Below are 10,926 nucleotides of genomic sequence, written 5' to 3'. Positions count from 1 at the left end.
GTAGCTAGAACTTTCTGTTATTTGCTGAGATAATACCATTTTGTTTTCATTTCCACTTCACCTATGAGGAGCTTTCTGCTGCTAGAGAGTATGTTCAGTCGCCATTATCTTGTTCCCAGTCCCCAGTGTCATTCACTGCATCGGTGGCCTTGCTCAATTCAGGAACAAAAAGGCAGGTGTTTGGGCCCAGCCCCACTCACAAAACCATGCCCTGTTGTGGCAAACTCTCTGCATCTGGCAGGGCAGCTGGACGTGCAAAACTGCACTTTGCCCACGCATGAATCAGTGAGACTGATGGCATGGTGATAAAAAGCTGTGTAACCTCACACATACATTTGCTGGCATGGATGGTATTCGTGTTTAATTTTTGAGGCAACTTCATTTATATATCTTGCCTCTGGCTTGACCCAAGGGTTTTCTAAATTCTCCCAATTCTAACTATTGGTGTTCAGTGGGATTCTTATTTTAGGGAAAGCTCAGTGTGTTTTTCCTACCACATCATCTAGTTCTGTTGAGAGCCCCACCTCTTTTGACCAGTACTATGAACACGAAATAAACATCAGTATTTAATGATCATACTGTTTGAAATCCCAGTTGCAAGTTCAAAGAGCATATGGTTCAGGGCACACAGTCACTGTTCATATGCTGAGGGTGGTTGCATTTTTTTATTTATTTTATGAATATGAATGTCCTGTTCAAAACAAATGCCGTCAATCTCTGGTGGCTTGGGACTGAAAGTTATTCCAAATTAATCTAGCAGGTTGGAAAGAGATCAAAAATACCAACAATATAAAAGCTGATGCAACTTACTGCCAGTTACATAAATGAGGAAGGTACTGTAATGAAATGGCTGCTGCACAGCCAAACACTGCTGCAAGCAGGCTTTTAGTACCACCTATCCATCAGCCAAGTAAGGATCTGTTTTTAAATATCTAGTTAAACTAGCTACAATAAATAACATAACTAAAAATGCAAACATAAATAAATCCAGCAACAGTGCAAAAGGTACGCTGCAATTTATTAGGTGAAGCTGAACATTAAATTTCCTGGCATAAGAAGGAAAGGGAAGGGAAGGGAAGGGAAGGGAAGGGAAGGGAAGGGAAGGGAAGGGAAGGGAAGGGAAGGGAAGGGAAGGGAAGGGAAGGGAAGGGAAGGGAAGGGAAGGGAAGGGAAGGGAAGGGAAGGGAAGGGAAGGGAAGGGAAGGGAAGGGAAGGGAAGGGAAGGGAAGGGAAGGGAAGGGAAGGGAAGGGAAGGGAAGGGAAGGGAAGGGAAGGGAAGGGAAGGGAAGGGAAGGGAAGGGAAGGGAAGGGAAGGGAAGGGAAGGGAAGGGAAGGGAAGGGTTGAACAGTTTCAAGAAAGAGAAAGAAGTGGCCATTTATGTTACCAGGAACAGATGCCATCTCATCATCATTCCCCGGTTACACTGAAGTAGCTCTGCTGCAGGGACAGGCAGGTTAACAGTAGTGAGAATATGAGTCCACCTGGTCTGCAGTTCAGAACAGCTCTGGTACAGACCTGTTCAAAAAAAGCAGTCAGTATAAATCTGATGGAGGTGGTAATTAAAAAGAAACTGTAAGGGAATGAGAAAATTAATTTAAAGAAAAAAATAAAGGGAGAAATGTGAGCTTTCAAATGCAAGCTGGATGCTGAGAAGGATTGTAAGTGCTTTGAGACCTAGTAAATCACTTATCTGAAGTTCCCATTGATTTCAGAGTATTTTTTACAGGATGAATAAAAGAAGCATCCTAGAAATAGGAAAATACTTGAAGCTACCCAGCACTACTAATAAGTCTGTAAAACTCTCCATGCCACCAGTAACGCACATAGAAATATTAGCAGTAATGGTGAGAAAAATTAGATGTTAAAGAGGATTTTTGAGGGGTGGGGGTTTTCCTCCCATCCTCTAACCAGTCTCCACCCAGTTTCAGAGTGACATCTTGCAGCAAAGACTGCTTTCCACGGTGCCTGATGGAATGGCCCTCGAGCTCTGGTAAAACCAGTAAAACCCATATTTTCATAAACAGGAAAACAAAGTCAATCCCCAGAGCTTCTGAAATAACAATATTATAAAAAAAAATGCATAGCAATATTTATTATTTGTATCACAATAGCATCTAGAGAAGCCAAACAAAGTGGAAATTGCTTAATACGGGGCAATGTGCAAACATAGCACAAACGTAACAGAAACATGCAACCTAAGCGGACCAGACACCCAGAGGGTGAGAGACGAAACAGAGAAGCAAGTTAAATAATTGCAACTTTTCAAGATCATATACATGCATACAATGAGAACTAAGGGAAGTTACAGAAAGTATATTAGAAACCTAATTATTATTCTTGCAAGCATAATTAATGTTGAAAATGTTTTTATTTCCTTCTTTCTCTCTCTCTCTCTCTCTCTCTTTCTTTCTCTCTTTCTTTCTCTCTTTCTCTTTTTCTTTCGGGAGTTGCATTTCCATCAGAAAAAAAAAAAGAATGAGGGTATCTTACAGCGATGTCACTGCAAGCTTACAATGAAGAAACTATATCACTGCAGCTATACAGTGAGGTCCCTTTCTGATACAGAAAGTGCTGATAAAGAATATATCTGAGAAAATACCTTAGTATTTATAAGAGGTGAGATTCTTTTGCTCAGAGATCTTACTTTTATGATGCAGAAAAGCTCTGAGCTACATCGCCAAGTTCAGGTCTTTACATGTTGAGTGAGAAGTGACTGAGTGGAGAGGACACGTGCTCTTTACACTTCTCCTCTCACCTTCTTGGTGAATGTTAAATCTGCCTCATGCTACTTGTTGGAAGAGCACCTTAGCTTGTTTTTCAAGTCTGTGCCCTATGGATGTAATTCAGAAACAAACCTATGCTCCCTGTAAAGCCATGAGGGGGTAGGCACGAGGCTTGAGCCTTCACACAGGCAGAACATGTAGCGTGGCTGGTATCCAAAATCTTTGCTGATTCAGAGGGTTTGCTGGGACTTCCAGGTAAAAATTCTGCCTTTACTGGAAAATGCAAGTTTTTCCCTTACCTTGTCTTGTTCACAGAGAGGAACCATTTAGAGAAAACACTGGCAGATGGGTATCCCCAGCAGCTTTCTTTTTCAGCAGAAGAGAAGATGAGGCTAAACTTGCTTCTCCACCCCCGTGCCCCACCCATCGGTCTGAGCTCCTCTTAACTCTGACCCTTAGGGCTGGACTCATCTTCGGCATGGGTTATGAACAGATCCTTGCATCTGGCTGAGCAAGCAGAGCTGAACACGTTGCCTCTCGCTAGCCGAGCCACATTAAATGACCGTACTCCTAATTCCTTGCCTGTGGCAACAGCAAAAGAAAATACCTCTGCTGAGACTGCCGTCATGGAGGTACATGGCTGCCACAGGTCAGGAATGAAGGTACGGTCAGCTGCTGCAGCTCGGTGAATAGCTGACTGAACCACCTGCAATTGCTTGTCCACACCTTCCCTGACTTGGGCACGGCAACACCAGAAGTAGAGGAATCCCATGGTGTTTATGGGTGTTATACCCACACACTGCTGCTTAGTCACAGCTAACATGTTTGTTTTATTGTTCATTTAAAAAAGAGAACAACGCATTGTTAGATTCGGAATTATAAAGCGTTTCTTCCCTTTTAAAAAGCAATCATTCTTTCACAAACAAGATCAAAGCCAGCAATATTTGTTGTGTTTGGAATGCTGACTGCCAAGCACTCTGGCACACAGGGTGGGAAGAATGTCATTTATTATCAAAGGTTCATACAAATATAGAGTTATTTCTGCCTTTGCATTTTTTCATGCTTTGGCATGAGGTCCTGAGGAAGCAGTGGAGGGAAAACAAGTTTTTGAAAGATAAAAGTTCTTTCCTAATTTTGGATATGGAAGAAGTAATTAGTAATAGGAATATTGTCAGGACTGTCACAGGGGAAAGAAATTAGGAGAACAGTCAGTATTCAGTCAGAAGGACACAAGAGAGGTACTTGGAAAGTGCTAAAGACAACGTGGCTGTGTTTTTGAGGAACTAACTGTAATGAAGCAAAGTACAAACTTGGTCAGAACACATTTGTCCAACTCAGTTCAATTTATTGAAGGCTTAATTGAGTTTTTTTTTGCAAGCATGGCTGGCTCTATACACAGTTTGTTCTCATACACAACATGATTAGTTCTTTGTTAGTAACTATGGCAGCTAAATATGTACCATCGCTGCCAGAAGCAGCCTGGCACATGACTGTCTTCTGACAACTCTTTGGCACATGCTTTTACAGTGTAGATGGATCTCCTGATTGTGCTGCTGAACCTGGTTTGGAGACATTGGCTTCTTGCTGCTTTATGCTACTTGGGCTACACAAGGTGCCTTTGGGCACTCAAGTGTCTGTTGAGGCACGTGGCAGGGACAACGCCTGAAACAATGAATATTGCCAGAACCAATCTAGCACGGATAACTGTGGATGCACACACTTTACCCGTCCTTGTTCCTTACCAGAAATTGCCATAGGAAACAATTCAGACCATGTGTTATGACGGTGTCTGTTGTAAATGCCGCAACATTCAAATAGAGTGGTATTGCTAATGCGGACAGTCCTTCATGGGAATCACTCTTGTGTAAGCATTTTTGGCCTAACATCCTGCTACGTTGCTGTGATTCACCCACTTCTGCATGGAAGTTCGTACTTACATCATGTCTTAAGTGCACAGTATTGAAGTGACAAGTTGCGTGGCATTCCCCATTCCCCTTCTTGGTTTATACACTCAGCAAAACAGAATAATGTTTCCGCAGAAATCTTTCTGTGCAAATATGCCTACTCACAACATTTCCATTTAACTATGTAGTTTCCTGCATAAGCTGCCACTCAACAGAATACATGTTAGCATGTCTTCTTCAGAATTTCTTCAATATTCCCAAGAATTTTTCAGGAGTCGACTCCTGAGAAACAGAGCTTGAGAAAGACGATGAACTTGTGGCTAGACTGACTGGATCTGCATCCAAACTCTGTTAAGTTTCTTGTTTTACCACCTACTATACGTATGACCCGAGGCAAGCTATACTGCCTCTTTATGCAGCAATTTCTCATCTTGAAAATAGGCATAATACTTCTCTACATCACAGGGTTCTTGCGAACTAAAGTCCTTTAAGAGTAATGAGAAGCTTAAACAGAATGGTAATAATGATTGCAGCTGTTCTTTGCAGGCATCGGATAATGATCCGTCATCTAAACACTTGCAGCAGAAGCACCACCGCTAGGGTACAGGGCTGGGACTGGTGGTTTTTGGTGCACGGGGCTGCGGAGGGCAGGTCAGCAGCTGGATGTGGGGGTCTGTTCAAACACCCCTCACGCTGTACCCTGCAGAAGGCAATTTGGACATAAGCACATCTGGTACCTCAGTGGGTGCAAATAAAGACATCTATGGGAAACATGCAAAATCACGAAAAAATGTCTGGAAAACAAAACCAGTTTTCAGTTGGTGCAGTTTTTTAAAGACAAGAAATCTGTATTAAGCGTAAACGTCAGAGGGATTCATACGGGCTGAAAACACAGACTAAAATATACTTTTCAGAGAAATGGTCTCTCCAGTTTCTTTCTCCGAGGCACTGCCCAAGCTCAGCTAACTGGAAACTTTTCAGCCCTGCCACCTTTCCAGTTTTATCCTGAAGCAGGCAGGCTGCACCAGGTGAGCACAAGCAGCACATGGGCGAGACGGAGGAGGAGGAGGGCGGCCTCTCGGTGTGGGGACCGTGAACACGGCGGAGCCGAGGCGTCAACGTGCCATGTTTCGTATGTGAAAAACACTCCACGCGTGCCACTCGCAGCACGTTTCGGAGGACAGCCCACGCTCTGAGCGACCTGAGGCCTCCACCCGCGGCCGGGCTGCGCCGCGGGGCCGCCCCCCGGCACCAGAGGGCGCTGCGGCGGCGGCGGCTCGGCGGCACCGGGCGGCACCGGGCGGCGGCGGCGGCGGCGGAGGCGGAGGAGGAGCGGGCGGTGCGCGGGGAGGGCTGAGGGGCAGCCGCCGCCGCCGCCCGGCCTCCTTTGTCCCCTCCCCTGCCGCCGAGCCCAGCCCAACCCAGCCCAGCCCAGCCCAGCCCAGCCCAGCCCATCCCGGCGCGGTGCGGAGCGGTGCGGGCCGCCGCGGGGATCCGCTCCCCTCGCCGCCGCCGCCGAGGTCGCCATCTTCACCTCCGCCCCGGCCGGGCTCGCCGGCAGCCCGCGAGGGGCCCCGCGCCGCGCCGCGCCCGCCCCGCTGCATGTGACCGCGCCGGCCTCCCCCGCCGACAGCGCCCGCAGCCTCCTCCGGAGGGCGGCGGGGACGGGGCGCGGCGGGCGGGCGGGCAGACAAAGGAGCGGAGCCCGGCGGAGCCCAGCGGAGCCCGGCGGTGAGTGGCGGGGTCGGTGCCGGTGCCGCTGCCGGTGCCGCCCAGCCCCGGGGGCGCTGTCAGGTGCGGGGCTGGCCGCGGGCGGCTTCCTCGGCAGGCCGTGAGCTCTGCTCCCTCGCTCGCTCATTCAGGAGGGGCCCTCCCCCCCCCCTTTTTTTTTATATATATATATATATATATTTATTTATTTATTTATTTTCGCCGCGGAAAGTTGAGGTTTGCAGCGCCGCGCACCTGGCGGGGGCTGCGCGGCCACCGGCCTGACCTCGTCCTCAAGGACAGCACCGGCACGGAGCGGGCTGGGGCTGGGGCTGGGGCTGGGGCTGGGGCAGGCACGGTGCTCGTGGGTACGGCTTGGGCAGGCGTAGTGAAACAGCTGGATTGCGCTCGTAATGATTTTTTATTTCTTTTTTGAAGGTTGGAAGGGGTTTGCTGTAGATAACGTGCTGCAGGCTGGGGTTTCGGCAAATTGTTCCCAGCGTTAGTGATCGAAGTAGCAGCTCACAGCAGCAGTGAAATCTTGCTCTGCCTATAAATTCCAGCATGCACGCAAATCCTTGTGCCATTACGTACTTCATTCCTCTCTTAGATTTGATTTTGCCCATCAGCTTAGGTGAGAGACTAGAATCTGGATACTGTTGTCTGAATACCTAAAATTACCTAAAATACCTAAAATCTTGCTAATATTTCCTATCTGATTTCCACTCTGAGGAAAGGGTGTTCTCCCTTTTGCAGGAGATCAATTATTCTGCATTCAATAAACTTCCTGGTGAAGTTCCTGCATATTTAGACCAAAGATGTATAGATTGGGAATCAAAAAACTGTAATATACAGTCTATGACATATTATATATATATATGTAATATACAGTCTATAACGTATTTGTAATCCATTGGAACAGAAGGTGAAGAGCACTGAACCTGTTGGCAGGTGTAATTTTCCAGAAATGTTGCAGCTGTACCACGCATGATCTTTGATATAAAATGTGTTTCACTAACAGCATATAGACAATTTACTTACACTGCCATATAACCACACAAAACAAATTACTTTGAAGCTTGTTGGTAATTCTGACCTGATAAGCACGTCAGCATCTTTGTGGTGGCTTGCAGTATGGCCATTTGGGGGAATGCTTGCGGACATGGTGTCAAGCCACACAGTGACAAGAGAAAAGGCAGTTAAAAATGTTTTGCACATCCTGTCATGGCTTCTAATGTATGAAAAATACATATAGTTGCTCTAGAAACAGGAAGGGTAGAAAAGAAATTTGGTTTGTCTTCAAAGTGACTTTCTGATTATTTATGTATTTATTTTTACTGTGACTTTTTTTCCTAGGTATCAGAGCACTCATTGCAATGATCGAAACATTAGTCCTAGGGTAGTGTCAAGAAATCGAACCGTGTCCCACGGAAGCATTGCAGTAAGCAAGATGTATTAGATGTTCACACTTCACGTTTTTCCCCCAACAAGAAGCATAATCAACACTGTTCTACATTTCTAGAAGGAGTAATGGCTTGTGGTGGTGAAATGACATTAATCAGCAGCTGCTGCTATAATTCATTGTCCACAGGGGAGGAGTTAGTCCAGCACCTGGTAACTTGAGCAAACCTTTCAGAGCTTGCACAAACCCTTTAGATGTTTGTGCCAGACCTTTTGACCCTCAAAGGTGGGGTGTGAAGGGGTTTCTTCTTTCTCTCTCCAGTAAGATTTCTTGCTAGTGTTACAATTATACAAATACTCTATTATACAAACACAAATGACTTTCTTCACGCTACTGACATATGAATTACCAGTAGAACATTTCATTATGTGGTTTATGATTGAGGTGGCAGTTTCCCGGATTTCAGGATTTTTTTTCAAACTTATGGTAGTGTTGAGAAACTTGCTTTGTTTAATATGATTCATAGACCAACCTTTAGGCACGAAGCATAATGCTGAATTAAGTTACTCAATAATGTAAAAAATTCTGAAGTACTTCCTGAAAGCACTTTTCTTTCAGGTCTTTCTGTTTGGTTTTTGTTTCGTTTTTGTTTTTTGTTTTTTGTTTTTGTGAACTGAGCTTGTTGTCATGTGGCAAAATGCAAACAAGCCTAGCAAAATACATTGCTAAGAAAATCTCTTGCCAGTCTGTTTTGCAAGTACTGTAATGACTCCTGTATGTTCCGGTTTGTGTGCAGGCATCACTGGGTTCTGGTTAGTACCGCTGAGCACTTGAGTAGAATTCAAATAGGCCTAACTTCACTTATTTTTGAGTCGTCCCATGACTGTTCAGTTTTCAGCCACTTAGTTGCAACTCTCAGTTACACTTGACAGCCCCAATCTAGGCATCCAGTAGCAGAGTCTCCTGAAATACACTGCTGCAGCGTGTGTTTTTAGTAGATATGGTTCTGCCTGGTAGTAGGGACTGTCACGTCACATAAACATGCACCTGAATGACCCAGTTATCTCTGGTGACCTCCCTAGCTCTGGATATCTTTTCTCACTGTATGCTTCTCTGTAAACTCAGATATGAGGAAAGGGGGGATGAATAATGTGGCCCTTCTTACAACCTTGCTTGTTGTCACTTCATGGAAGCACATTTGCTACTAACTGCCCTGCATGTTTAGTATTAGTCCCATGTCTCCTACTATTAATATTTGCCTGTTAGCAAATAACAGAGTTTTAAAAGAACTGGATGTTGTGAAAATGCTAGTCACCGTTTTCATACCCCAAGTACAAATAAATGATTTCTTGAATATGTTGAAGGATTGTAGAGAATTTGATGCTGTTTACTCCATATATAAAGTTAGGACATACATGCCTGTTGTCTAATCCAATTTTATCAATTCTTAAAGCAGGGCTAACATTAATTTATTATTTTTTTTTAAGTATTAGAGTTCTCTTGCTTTTTTTCCTGTTAGCTTCTATCGTACATCTAAAGTAAGTGTACATGATGATGACTGCACAGCTAAATGAAGTTTCTTTTTCAAGAACAAACTTACAAATAGCCTAGATTGAGATATGTTTGAAAAGCAGGGACATAGTGTTCCTTTCTGTAGCTGAATTGGGGGTTGGAATAGGGGTGAAAGGAAGAATGTTTCTGTAAAGCATGCTGGATGGGTTGGATTCCTTTTTGTTTGGGAAAGAAAAAATCAGTAAATCTCAAGAGGCTTTTGAGTCACTTCAAGATTTCAGGGTGTTTTGAAGCAAGTCGGGCTTACATGATTAGTATCTCTTGTTCTATTGCATGGCTACTGATGATGTCAAGGAATACTGAATTCACACAAGCTACCTGAAACAAGTGCAAGTGGGTGAGAGAATAATCAAACAGCTGCACTGACTGTGTTGAAGTAGGGGCTGCACTTAATGGGCAGGATGAAGAGGAGATTAGCAATGAGAGTGCTGACTGTTTTCAACAAAAAGAATGCAAAAAAGTTGGGCGGGTGGTTCGGGAAAGTGCCCTGTACAAGGGCCTGCTCTCAGTGCCTGCTGCATAGCTAGGTAGCAGTGCTTCAGGACCCCTCCAGACTCTTTCTACCTCTCTGTGTTGTGTGCAGGTGTAATTTAATCCAGCACATCAGCTTCTTAGTCCAGTGATTGCCATTGTCCCGAAAGGAACAGAAGTTTCTCTCAATACCTTCTCCAATCCAATAGGAACAGAAGTTTTCTTGCCTGTAACAAAAGCACGGTTATGTGAGCGGTTTTCCACCTTCCTTGTCAGTATTTTATTAACAGACGGGTTTAGAGTGGAAGGTGTAAGGAGGAAGACATAAGGTGTCAGTGTTATCATCAGCAGATCTTGCAAGCTTCCTGGGAGGATGAATATATGATGTTAACTTCCTGCTCTGATTTAGCTTTCTGTCCGATCAGTTCAGTAGTATTCGTCATGAAATGCAGAAGGGAGAACAGATACCTCCTCTGTGCGCATTCAGCAGCGCACTGCGGTGATACATGGGGGAAAGCAAGCTGCTGACAACTGTGCTCCCTGGAAAACGAGGAACTGCTCTTCGTCTTGCTTGAAAATTATGGTTATTCAACACAGAGCTTAAACGGATATCCCTGGGTTGTGTTCAATGAATCGCTTGCTTGTTTGGTGGTAAAGGTATGGATCATAGTATAGGCCACTATCTAGTACTGCCAAAGGTCTAACCTATTGCAGTTACCTGAGGCTGTGATTTAACACTGTGGCTACTAGAAAACTGCCAGTTCCTTTGCTGGACAGAATTTGCATCCTCTCCCCACCATATATAATTGTTACAGCTCCACCTCGGGCTATGATAAGACTGGTTTGCACTATATAAAACATTGTCTACATTGCCTCTTCCTGGGAGGAGAGGATGTAGTAGAGGAGAGAAAAAGTGATTCGTTTTCAGGATAATAGAGGAGAAATTTTCATATAAACAGATGAGGGTTCCCAATGCCAGGAAGAGATCACACACAGTGATGACAGGTCTGATCCAATAGCTTTTCACATCACAACAGAGTACTGTATTTATGGTTGTGCTTTAGGCAAGCAGGAATAAAATACTGTAACTATCTCTAACCAGTTAAGCTAAAACAGAGAGCTGTTTGTTTCATGGGTATATAA

At 44.7% G+C, this 10,926-nt stretch overlaps 1 long non-coding RNA gene across 1 annotated transcript in view; it reads left to right on the top strand.

Annotated features, from left to right (window-relative positions):
* The first annotated feature begins 6,080 nt into the window (after positions 1-6,080).
* The window catches only part of LOC311221212, a 46,493-nt gene continuing 41,647 nt past the window's right edge, over positions 6,081-10,926 (top strand). The window contains exon 1 of the long non-coding RNA XR_014619297.1: positions 6,081-6,359. This is a non-coding gene — a long non-coding RNA (uncharacterized lncRNA). The remainder of the gene's footprint in view (positions 6,360-10,926) is intronic.

The sequence above is a fragment of the Netta rufina genome, assembly GCF_964035555.1.
Source record: "Netta rufina genome assembly, chromosome: Z".
NCBI lineage: Eukaryota > Metazoa > Chordata > Aves > Anseriformes > Anatidae > Netta > Netta rufina.
This window is presented reverse-complemented; position numbering and strand designations above follow the sequence as displayed.